This window comes from Lasioglossum baleicum, chromosome 10, assembly GCF_051020765.1.
Source record: "Lasioglossum baleicum chromosome 10, iyLasBale1, whole genome shotgun sequence".
Lineage (NCBI taxonomy): Eukaryota > Metazoa > Arthropoda > Insecta > Hymenoptera > Halictidae > Lasioglossum > Lasioglossum baleicum.
In genome coordinates this window covers 4920790-4934178 of record NC_134938.1, presented here as the reverse complement: position 1 = coordinate 4934178, position 13389 = coordinate 4920790, and the positions used below count along the sequence as shown (strand labels likewise).

Here is a 13389-nt window from a genome sequence, read left to right as displayed (position 1 = left end):
GAGAGTCGCCAGATCGACGCTTGTCCTGTCTTAGAAGAGAAGGGGTACTTTTTTCCCCTCCAATCGAGTCAATTCCCCTGATCCGGCGACTCTGGCTCGACTCAGCTGATCACTCGGAGATGAAAACCTTCTTTCCTCCTGTCCTTCCTCCGTCGTACCCGTTTTTCTCGAAGAACGCCGCTCCACTTGGCGTCCGGAGGTGGACAGGACCCGCGAGCCAGCGATTCGACTGGGTAACCTCTTTCCGCCGGCAGGTACGCCGTTTTTCTCGTCCGTTAATTTCTGTGGCCGGTTCCCGGAGTCGTTAATCAAGAGCCAGCGAGTTTGTTTTACGGAACGGCCGCGGTCGAACGATTCCCTCCGATTTATCGGAAAACGATCATCGTCTTGTAGCGTGACGACGCTTGGCGAGGCCCGAACATCTCTTCGGCGTCGTTGCGCGATCGGGAGCGTCCCCTTTTCCGTGGTAGCTTGTTCCATCGGAATTGACATCGGTCTGTCCTCTGCCTCCGTTCTCCGCGAGGCGGGGTCTCTCTGTAATTCTCGTGTCGGCGCGCGGTCCCTGAAGTTCTCGTCTCTACGTGTGTACCGTTTGTTTCTCTGCGCCGAGTTTTCCTCCTTCTCGTTCCCACTGGTCTCCTCGTTTCTTTTTTTCTCTGTTCGGGTTTTTGTACTCGCCTGCGCCTCCTCTCGTTCTCTCTCTCGTTCGCCCGGCGTCGCACGGAGAAATGGAAGATTGGAGACAGTGTGTAACAGCCCGTATAAATATAATATCACGTACAATACTCGTAAATTCTGTCACGATAGAGATACAATATAAACTTACGGATAGCGTAACAAGTATTAAGTATTTAGAGTTAGAGCCGCAGGTATCTTCGTCCCATTATACGCCATCATCGTTCTACGTCCTTGCCCCGCCCCCCCCTTTTTATCCACCCGTCCCAACCACGTTTCTCTGTCTTCCTTTTTGACCCCGCCATCATTCTCACTCTCGTTCGTGCGATACGGTCTCGCGGTACACGGGCCTTCGATTACCCACCCCCGAGAAGAAGCTTAGACAACATCGGAGCATGGTCATTCGCGCATCAATGTGTCTTATATATTCGTTCTGTTCGGTTTGTTTGTGCCTGTTTGTTCGCGTTCAGTCACGAAGTGTGCGCCCGCGAGTGCGTCCGCCGGACCGAGGACGTGTTTCCTGATTACCTGTAGCCATCATTTCATTGCGAAACGTGCGCGCAGGTGTCCACGTGAGAAAATAAGTCGAAAAGACAGAAGAATTTCTACAGGAGAGAGAGAAAATTTATATCTACTGCGGATCATTAATTAGATGAATAAGGAAACGCGCGCAATTATCGGGGGTCTGTTTTTGCATAGCTGGACCGAACGCGAAATTAATATTCAATATTCTGTATTTTCGGACGACACACCAGTAACGCAAATTAATTTCCGAGGCATCTGTTTAAATGCGTTAGCGTTCCTACAGGACGCGAGGAAATTAAACCCACAACGCCAACAAATGGCGTCCCATTTCAGCGGGAATCGCGTACGATTTTGCCAACCAAATTCGAAACTACAATGCATAAAGAGAAAAGGAAACTGTCGAATCAAGGTAATTGTCTAACGGTGAAAACAATATTGCCTTTTTCTTGTGTTTCTAAAAGCTGTAGCTTTTTATCTGCCAATGCGAAAATAATAATACTATCGTACGTAACAGTGAACTAGAGTAGTCGACAGTCCTCCGACGGGCGTAGACGCATTCGCGAGCGAGTGAAGTATAACTGACTATACATGTTACATATCTACGTGGAATAGCATCGCTTCGCGAGTATAATTCTGACAAGCGTTTACTTAACAACGAAAATATTGTGTACTTGTGCGCCTGCTAACAAGTTGTCCGCTATCTATCGTGTTAGGCCTTAATAACATACTTCCTTTAAGTTCGCTTAAACGCTAGATTTACGATATACGATCGTGCGAAGCCCTATGGAGTCCGTGTTTTGCGACAACGGACGCGATTTTTACCGTTCCAGACCATGGAATATACGAGATTTTCGGTTCTTCATCTCCGTAACCGTTGCAAGAACCGAAATGGCTGCTCTTTACTTTACCGGAAACGGAATTTGTGCCTTTCTCCTATTAATTATGATGTGTTTGGTATGTAATCCAGTAGATTTGTACTCGGGGCGGCTGCAGGTCGAAGTTTCGATCCTGTAGGATCAATGGTTCAGGAGTTATGCTTGCTTAAAGTTGTGCATTTTTCAGTGTTTTTGACAGGGAGGGGCGCCGCCATATTGGTTTGTAGTGACGATCGCGCGCCGCTTACCGAGCAGAACCGCTAGATGGCAGCACGGGCACGCGTTAATACTGATAATATAGAGCTGGTATTGCGATTGTTGTTTGAATTTTGGATGACGTGGCCACGATGTTGCGTTTTAACTGGTCTGGGTTAGGTTTTTGTAAATATTTTCCACGATATTTCTCCTCCAACATTTTCTGAGATATTTTCTCTATGTTAACGATATTACTGTGTGCCCGCGCTGCCATCTAGCGATTCACTACAAACCCTTACCTGTCAAAAACACTGCAGATTGCTCAACTTTAAGCAAGCATAACTCCTGAACCATTGATCCTACAGGATCGAAAATCTACTGGATTACACACCAAGTACATCATAATATATAGAAGAAAGGCACAAATTTTGAGTCTAGTAAAGTATGGTTTACCCACCGAAATGGATATAATAACAGTTTCCAAGCCCGCCCTTTTTCCCCCGATGATATAAACGCTTACAAATGGAAAACCACACCGATGATATGAAAAACCGTGCGACAAAGATGGCCGCTCTGTCGAGACGCCGCGACGGGTTCGCGTCCATTGACGCGCGCATCATAATAAGGAACATCGATATTGACTAATTATTAATATCATTGTTCGGCGATACTTTGGCAGAGACTCACAGTCTCGATCCCCAGCCTCCGAAGTCCGATATCGTTCGGCCATTTTCTGAACCACGAACCGCCATCTTAAATACTCGCGATTTTTCCCCAGCTTATTTGCTGGCGTCGCGATGCCTCGACGAGACGTTCGAACGTTTAAGCGTCGGGATCGTCGCTCATCTGCGCTCCGGTGGTTCTGCGATCGAGGATCGCGGATATGCGTAAGTGAATAATGTACAAAATAGAATTCGTAATTGTCGTAATTACGAGTAAATATCTTTGTTTCACTCTGATATATGTAGAAGCTCCGATACAGAAAATAAGAAACTTTCGTCACTGCCGCGATCCAATGATGATATGTGAAGTTGATAGAGCGGGGATTATGTTATTTCGTGGATAATATGGAATTATGATAGTGATATAAGTTATTCTGATCCCATGGTTTCATGAAGAGACGAATGGTACGATAGATGATATGATCGATTAAAAAATCATTTGCGTAAAGATCCACAGCCTAATTTATTTTTATGTGGAATAACAAAGATCATTTTGGCCACTCGGTGGCATCTTCAATTTGGATTCTCGCGGCCTATTCGAGTAATATAAACAGGAACTGAGTGTTTCACTTGTCATCGATCGATCCGCCATTTTCCTGTCGACCGCACGGAGCAAGACTTCCAATGTCATTCGGGACCATAAACACGCGACATGCTCGGCGCACGGTAATGATATTTTCTCCGGTCGCGTGAACAAATGGACCTTCTCGCAGCTCGACACAAAACCGACGAGATCTTTGCGCGACCCGCTAAATTGCACAGTTCATTCCGCGCATTTTTCCTACCCGGCGCGAATTCGATGCGATGTAATTAGGTTTCCATTTCGCGAGTGCGCCGCGAGAAATTGTAATCGGACCCAATTACACGGATTTCGAGGAACGGCACGCAGAATTCGATTCCGCCCTGATATTCGCCGACATTTTCTCGCTTGGTCAAATACATTTTTCCTTTGTGTGTGGGAATTTTTTTGATAATTGCTTCGCGAGCTATGTTTCTGTTTGGTGGAAACTGAGGGATGTTTGACTTGCTTGAAATACTCCGGTTCTCCATTTTCAAAAAATTATTCCGTGACCGATTTTTTGCCAGGAGAATTTCCAACTTAAAAACCGAATTCATTACAGTGTATTTACAGTGGCGAGCATACAAATAGGGAAATTTATCCGCAATTATTATATATAACATGATGTAGTTGCTAGAGAGCATCTTCTCTGGACAAGGCAACAATGGGTGAAAGTAATTTTCATTCATGAATTCAATTTCAATCTCTTCGGTTCAGATGGAAGATTTTACAAAGAATTTGATATAAAATTCTGGTCCAATTTGCGATAGCAATATGTTGACGTCCTGAATGAACATTTAATTCCTTTTACTCAAGAAAATATGCCGGAACATTGGATATTTCAAGCAGATAATGATCCCAAACACACGTCTCAAAAGGCGAAGCGGTTTTTGGAAGAGCATAATGTTAACGTTATGTGTTGGCCATTACAGTCGCCCGATTTAAATCCAATCAAGCATCCTTGGAATGACGTAGATTTAGATAAAGAAATAAAAATGAAAAAAACCTACGAATTTAAACAATTTATACGAAATAATCGAAGATGCATGGAATAATATTTCAATCGATCGCTGCATTCTCTCAAATCATCGAAAAGAAAGGTGGCCCAACAAAGTATTAGTTAATATATCATAAAGTATTATTAAATATATCATTTATATCGTTTACACATTGTAAAATAAAATACATTCAGTCCATAAATCTGTATTTCCCTATTTATATCTCATTTGATAAAATGTTGTTTTAATTTTTTTAATTATTTGTCCCTTAAATAAAACACAAAAACTGACCCTCTTTCAATTTTTTCATCCCAATTAAAGAAATCATGCAGTGGGGGGTTAAGTTTCGTATTTACTTTACTAACAATTAAGCTGAGTTAATTATCAAAACTTTGTGCAGGAGTTAGCTGAAGGAGTATACTCTTAATATGTGCAAAGAAAAAAAAGAGACATAATAACTACAACTTCGGAAGAATGTAGTATACATTGACGGGCCAATTTCCCTATTTATCGCCACTATATTCAAGACTATAATCAAAATTTTACAAATGTTCTTTAATTGTCATTTTTGGACATTTTTGAAGCGAGCACCACCTACCGAATTTCACGAATGTCTTTCCGCGTGGCTAATCTTGGGAGGAAGGTGAGACGTTCGCCCGTCACGATGATTAATTGCAAGCGGAACGAAAGGACAACACGGGGAGAGAAGCTCCCGAGGATACGGCTGTCGGCTGTTTACGTATGCACGGGAAGCGCGTCGTGTAACGTTGCGGAAAAGCTGGCTTCCCCCGTGGGCAAGCGGTTCCCAAGCAGAATAACGTGTCGCGTTTCCCTCCGCCTTTGAAAAATCACCGGCCTCGTGCTCCCTTTCGCAAAAAAGAGAGCGGAATGGCCATTTTCCTCGAGGAAACATTGAACCAGCACGACCCCGACGAGGAAATTATTTAGCCTCGCGCGAAACAAGACACCACCGCGATGCGACCCATTGTTTCAGTCAGACTTTAAATCCCGAACAAATTTTCAAAAGTTTTTAATCAAATTTATATTTTCTAGATTCGTTATGTGTTCTTATTTGAATTCTGATCTTCGTTGACCACTCGGGAATCGCTAGATGGAGAACTATAATCGAGTTGGATTCGAGGATTGACTGCTCCGTGCTTCGAGAATTTCAATGGCGGACCGTGGAACGTAAAGTAAGCTCTAGAGTACTTTAGACAGTCCCTGATTTGCCATAAACGCTTAAATATATTTCGCATAGAATCTTCATACTTGTAAATGGATATGTTGGATGATGATGTATACGATTTTCATGGATATACGTCTGATATTTTACGAGAGAGATTATTTCACAAGAATTTCATTACAGAATTTTCCCGTGTAAACCGATTTGCGGGAAAAGTGAAAAAAGTTCGCGGGGAGAAATATCGAATGACGCGTCTACGTGTCACGATGAAAACTTTTATCAACGCTCGCATATCGAACAGAAGGCTGCAGAACGAGCGCGGCGTGTGCATAGTCGAACCGCGTAATAATACGTCTGCAATGTACCTACACTTCGCCGAGGAAAGCCCTTTGAGTAATCGACGACCGACAATCGCGAAATCAGCGCGCGATTTGCATACAGCCGATGTAACAATGATTAACGCGAGCGCTGCGAATAACGCGGCGTAAACACGTCGGTGGAAGTGCTGCATCTTCATTATAAATCATTATCCTACGATTTTCGTGCTGTAGAGACAGCACTGCGAAAACTACGAACGCCTAGAGACGATTTCTATTCGTGCAGAACAGAGATTTCACCCGAGAATGATGGATACAGGTGGGTGTGGAAATGCGACGGGTTTCAATGATTTCGAACGGCGACATAAAACGACTATGATTACACTCTGTGAATAATCTACGGGTAATCTGACACTATAATGTTCTACCTAAACGATGTTGCTTATGATAATGGACATTGAATATCGTGCGAGAAGAGGATATTTTATAAACTGTTCAACCCATTCGGTCGGGCACACGTTGTCAACAAGATGTGTTATCCATTTTAAAATGCCTTTATCAGTGTCGTAGATTATTAGGAAATTTTGTAAAACGAAGAATAAACCGTGGAATTAAATTGATCAGGACAATGCGAGTTGAATGGATGGTGCGGGCCGACTGGGTCCAACGAAATGGCGGAATGGTGGATGCAAGATGTGCGACGTGAACACCGGAAGCGCAGATGAGCAGCGAAATCGGTTCCCTCGATAATAGTAACGACGCGATACACGCGCGCAACACGCTGACCGGTGAAGCAGCCGCGATTAGGTGTAGGCCGCGAGCCGCGCGCGTGTAACGACAGTGGTATTGTGCGCGGCTAATTGTGCCAGCCAGATAGACCCACAGGATGTGCAGGCTGATCCCACGTTCGCCTGTGTCATCATCCCACAACCGAACGCGGTTTATTCTGCGAACGTTCGCTCGCTCGCGCACGAGCTAACGCACGCACCGAATAAAACGCGGCTCAACCGCTCGTTAAATTTACACCGAACGCGTCGCCGATAAGCCGTTTTATGCAGCTAACAATACAGCACAGAGCCTAGATTCCGCGCGCTCGTTAAAGCTCAGCAGGTTCGTGCTACCTGTCCCTTGCGATGGAATCGCGACCCATCAGTTTTAGAAATCTGGTCACAGAACGCGAAGCGTGTTTCACAAATTCTGACATCTGGTCCCGTAGCTTTTCTGCGGTAGAACATCGAAAGACGAAGCGCACAAATGCGGATCAGGGCCGTTACGCGAAGATATTCCGTGTGCAAATAAGTTCCTTCCCCCTTATTTTTAACGATCATAACTTCTGACTGAATTCGAATTAGTTCCCTATTGTGGCGCCATCTAAGAGAGCGTTCTTTTAGCTTTAAGAAGAGTCGTAATGAGCGCTCTAAGAGTTTCCAGTCCTATGCAACAATTTCAAAGAATGGCGTGCGAGAAGCATCATTTGCGTCACTGCTTACTCTTTGCATTCCAGCTTGGGAAATCAGCTGTAGAAGCTACTGAAATGGCTCGCGCGGCACTGGAAGAGAACGCTGTATCTCACAGAACATGCAAAAAGTGGTACCAAAGATTTAAAGCCGGATTTTTCAATTTGGAAGACGACGATCGTTCAGGTGCACCGAGAAAGTTCGATGACGGTGAGTTAGAGGAATTGCTCAACGAAAATCCGACCCAGACGCAAGAAGAATTGGCAGAAAGATTGGGAGTCACCGGACAAGCAGTATTTATCTAACTGAAACGATTGGGTAAGATTCAGAAGTTAGGGCAATGGGTCCCACATGAAATAAGCGAAATGAATAAGAAAAACAGGCCCGAGATCTCAGCTGCCTTGCTTTCACGGCATGAAAGGAGAAATTTCCAAATCCGAACTTGCATTGAAAAAAAGTTTTGTGTCTACGTGGTGGGATTTCCGAGGAATCATCCATTATGAACTGCTTCCATCTGGAAGGACAATAACTGCCGAATATTATCAAAATCAATTAATGAATTTATACGACCAGCTAGAGCGGAAACGGCCGTTTACTGGACAAGGAACAAGACACGTGATTTGCAGCACGACAATGCTGAGCCACACGTTGCAAAGGGAACGTGGAACACAATTTATGCGTTGGGATGGGAAGTCCTGCCACATGCGGCATACTCTCCCAACCTGGCTCCGTCGTCGGACTATCATCTTTTTCGGAATCTGCAACACCACTTGTTGGGGTAACACTTCAGCTCGGAAGAAGATATCCGAAAATGTATTGATGACTTCAAAACCAGCAAACAGTCGTCATTCTTCGAGGATGGAATTTATAATTTACCCACCAGGTGGGAAAAGGTTATAGAGAATGAGAGTGATTACTTTGAGACGTAATCTTGTACCTGATTTAAATTTGGAAGAAAAAGGTGAAAGGTCTTATTTGCACACCTAATAGAACGCGAGGGATCCAACAGTCCCCACTCTTCCGCCAGGGGCGGCAGAGAGAGGGTAACAGCGTGTAACGTAAAAAACTAAAATTTCATTTAATCTTTGATTATCCAATTTTTCATTGAATCTGAAGGTTATATCATAGCACTTGAAGATTAATCTGCGAACGTATGAGTTTATACGAAAGTCGGACAACTGAATCGCGCACGAAACTATGAAAATGTGAATTGATCATGTACCAGGCTGCGATGAAAACTTTTATGGCGAAAGATAATGGGATTGCCATTGCAGTAAACGCCAACGCAAGGGATTAATGGCAGCGAACGCTGCTTAAACTTCAGTCGTATACAATATTTCTATAAATCGCGAAGAGAATGAATCTCGCCAGCTGAATGGTCAGTTCCGAAGCTAAATGATGTTATGGCGCGTTCGAATCGTTTCGAATGATTCCAAGCAGCTTTCATCTGTTAAGTTAATGACGCGTAAATTGCTTTATGCTCGCAGCGATGATTATCAAATGAGGTGTAGTTCGACGAGCCATGATTACGTGTTACCATTAGTCAATTAATTTCTCATGAGTTATTATCGAAGCTTTCGGTAGAACCGCGGATTGATTACATCAGTAACGAAAAAGCAAGTTCAGATTTTACAATGATTTTCCCATTTTAAAGGTAAAGTTCGACGAGTTTCATAAAATATTGTATACCACTAGAATCATCGCGCGATTAATATTTCTGCTTGTCTCCCTACGCGTCGATATTACCAACCTTACCACTATAAAGCTTAATGCTACCCGTTGCCAAACAGTTTTAGAATTCGATGAATTGTAGCGTCACAAGCTAGAAAGAAGTTCGTTCGTAAAAAGTCACTGAAGAATTCGGGGCTGCTAGCAGCTGTTCGTAGGTGTAAAAGTGATCTCTGAAATGTGTGCCGTGTTAGCGACTTCCTTAAAACGATCGTTGCCCGTCGCCGCCCGCCAGAATCGCCAAATTAAGATTTGCCTCCCGACTCTACGTCACGTGATGTATTCCCCCTGAATTCGAGCGAATTCCCCTGACCCGGCGACTCCACCGTCCACCGAGAAGAACACCTTTCGAGTACCAGCCCTACAATTCGTTTTATTTCCACGCCGAATTACATATTCACGCCGTAACCCTATAAAAAGCGAAATCTCTCCATAATGAACGACGCGACACGAAAACGGAACAGTTTGCTTAAATAAATCCGCAGAATTTCTGAGCTGCACCGGCCGACGGATAAATTATTGCACACCGACTCTCCGTCGTTCGAATTTTGCGGCGATATGATGTCCGCCGCGCCTAACAGTACGTCCTAAAAATGGTACTCCCGTTCCAAAAGTGGTACAATCAATATTCTAGCTCGTGGAAAGCCTGTAGAAAAGTCATCGTCGAAAAAGCGTACTACAAATTGTATACGAGAATCTCTGAAACAGCGCTCGGTAAAAAGAAGAGGTAAAAAAAGCGTAGCTCGACCGATCGAGATCGGGATCGTCGATCACCTCTTCCTTCGTTTCGTTTACCGATGCCTAAGCTTGGTCGATCAAGCCGCGCGTCGAAAAGCTTCCGGATCGCTACGAAAAACGGCGCCGGTGGCCCGAAAATCCGCCCATAGAAAAATCCCCCACGCGCTCTTACAAAACTGATACACCGGCCGGGATTCCGCGTGGTTTATCCGGCGAGGAGTCAAGATCCCGAGATTGTCCACTCAATTCCCGAGATAACGGGGCTACGGAGGGTCAACACTTGTGGCTGCGCGATGTGGGTCGTCGGGTGCAATAATCCCGCCTGTCGCCGTGTGCGCGCCCCGGCACATAAACGCCACCAAGTCGAATGTACTCCTTAGATAGGTGGAATATTAAAGAGGATTAGAGAGGATCACGGGAAGCTCGAAGTGCTCGAAGCGAGAGGCGTCTCGGATCTCGGCATTTTCCTCACGAGTCACCCCGCAGGAATTGAAATTGAACCGGCGTGGGTTATCGCGGCCGCGTTAATGCTTCGGAAAACTGATTAAATCGTTGTTATTGTCGAAACAATCGTCGCCGTCGGTTGAACTCGATTCCGCGAGGATCCCAACCGAGCGTCGCGCGAGGCGGCAGATTTTATCGCGGCACGACAACGCATTACCGCCATCCGAGCGCAATAAAACCGCGTTTATTCGCGTCGCAACAGATGGCCGAAGCTATCGGCGATGAATATTTCACGGCGCGGCGACCGACGCGACGGTACAACAGAACATTTCCGAAGCAGGATCGAAGAGTTTACCGACTGTTTCGTGAAATTTTTACTAGGTGACCTGTCCAGTGAACTGTCCGAGAACAGGAGTCGTTCAGGGCCCGAGGATAACGAGTCGGGCGATATACGGAAAGCGGGCCCCCGATTCTTTGCCGGCTCGGGCATTGAGCGGCCATCTGTCACGTCACCATCCATTAAAAAAAAAGAGACCTGGTGAATGGACACCTCGTAACACGATTCTTATTCGATGAACAAATAAAAGGTTTATCTCTATAATGCTTAGGAGAGATTTCGCTATTCTTATATATTTCTTGATTTGAGAAATCAAGCAATGTCCGACAAGCTGAATAATCACGAGAGGAACGTGAATCTCCGAAAATGATCAGGTAAATTGATTCCGGACAGCTGTGTATACTAATTCGGGCTCGCAGTGCGCCATGTGGCGGGTTTGTCGGCGCGATTGCAATCGGGGCGTAGTGTCGGGCGAAGTGGGAGCGGTGAAAACTTAATCAGAAGCGGTGGCATTATTTTCACGGTGGCGGGCAACGACAACGTTGAACACCTACTCTCTGTCTCTGTCTCTCTCTCTCTCTCTTTCCCTCGGTTCCCCAAAAAGCAACTGGACACAACCATGCGGTCGATGAAGCGACATCGGCCTTTCTCACTCTGTTCTCGCTCTCGGTCCCGGCAGAAACGCCGGAGAACCGCAAGCTACTTCCGCGCACGAGCTTGCGAGACGTCGTCGTCGGCTTTGCACGACATCCCGACGATGATCACCTGCCACGCGTTTCTCCCCGGTTATCACACGAAAGCTTCTTACCCTAACTATACTCTGCCCGTCCCTCCCCGCCCCTCCCAGCCCGGTAAACACGGCTAAACGATTTTTCGTTACATTATTAATTGACACAAAACTACCGCGTAGGCTAATAGTATCGTTATCATACGTGTTATACATATACGTGTGTCTCTGTGTGTGGATGCGTGAACGAGAGCTTGTTCGTGTGGTCGCGTATGTATATAAGAGTTGGTGCGAGTGAGACGCCAGCCCCGCGCCGCGAACAGACAAATATGACTAATTGATCCATGATATGCAGTGTTCATCATCACGGAAAACAATCTCCGATTCAAACTGCACCTCTGCCGCATCTTTCTGTTGGGGAGTTAGTACAACCAACGCTGTTTACGAACTCGGAACACACGCGTGTAGTTTCGTTGTCGAAGGGAATGGTAATATCGACGGATTCGAATCCTATTGCAGCGTCAACGTGTGCCATAAGGATCTAAACATGGGGCTTTGGTGGCGATACAAACGGAATTAGGCGAGCCGAACGCAGCACCCCTCTATAACCTGTTCAGACCCTCCTGCCAACCCTCCAATTCAGCACAGAGGGTATTGTTTCTGTGATTTGTGTGTGGTGCTATCGGGATTTAGACTCTTCGCATACGAGCCAGCGTAATCGTTTGAGTGGTTCGTATGCGACGTTGTCTTTTCTATTAATTCGCGTACTTCGACTCCGACGGTTTTATCCAACTTCTGAATTAACGTTGAAGCTACAGGCCTCACCAGAGAAAGTCCAGCGCCTTTTCTAGATATTCGAAATATTATTGCGGGTAGTCAAACATCATTTAATCCGAATCTCTGAGACGAGAAACTGCCGCTCGTTCCGCGGAGAATCTCGAAAGTCTAACGCCGGGGAATTACGCGAGCAATTTGGAAGATTGGCCCGGGATGTTTTTCGAAGTCCCAAACTCCGCGGACGAAGTCTCGGGACATCTGGTCCCGATGTTCGCTGTCGTAAAGAAAGCTCGCAGCAGGGGTGCAGTCGTCGGGAAACTTTCGAACGAACCTCTGTCTTGTTTCGCAACTCTGTCCGTCCGCGGGGGTGGATCTGCGTGTGCTACCACCTGAGAGAGACGACATTCTGTCTGCCAGTGTCTCGCGAGAGAAGACGTTATTACTTCTTTAACGAGCCCGAGGCCGTTCGGAATATTTCAACGCAGTCTCTCTCCCTGCTACATCGATCCCCTGGGAGGCTTCTTTCTCTCGAAGAGATGTCCGCGAATCTGCATAACGACGCGACGCCGTGGACTCGGAAGCTCGAAGATGATCCTCCGTGTGGATCGCGGATCCTGGACCGGAAGTGTTCGAGTGTGCCCGAAGACGCTCGCAGCGCCGAACGATGCTCGCACAATTCTCCCTCCCTGGTCGACAGGAAACACAGTAGTGCACGCTTAAGTGTGCGCCAATCGGGATTGTCAGTCCTCCTCCGTCGCTCCACGAGGATTGATTCGATCATCGACGACAGCCTAATTTGATCGGACTGCGCCCAAGTCGATTTTCTACGACGCCTTTCGCACGAGAGAGTTCGTGTCGTATCGTTCGGCGCGCACGAGCGGCTTCGGTGAGTTTGTGGGTAATTGTGTCCGCGGTTGGACCACGAGAGACGGCTAACAATGTGTTAGACACAACGACAACCGTGATAATATACATACACAATAACCATGACCGTTTATAATCGCACAATATACAGACACAGTTAACGTCCCCCCTGTCCGCGAACCTGTAGCCTCCGCTTTCCTTCGCCTATAGTCGCGCGTTTCTTTTAGAGAGGTTCTTGCTTCTTTAAATTCGTTTCGTATAAAAGTGA

General features: G+C 45.9%; 1 protein-coding gene across 25 annotated transcripts in view; it reads right to left on the bottom strand.

The window, feature by feature from the left end:
* Window positions 1-13389, bottom strand: part of Unc-13 (unc-13) — a 697844-nt gene that overhangs the window by 94694 nt on the left and 589761 nt on the right. The window lies entirely within an intron of this gene.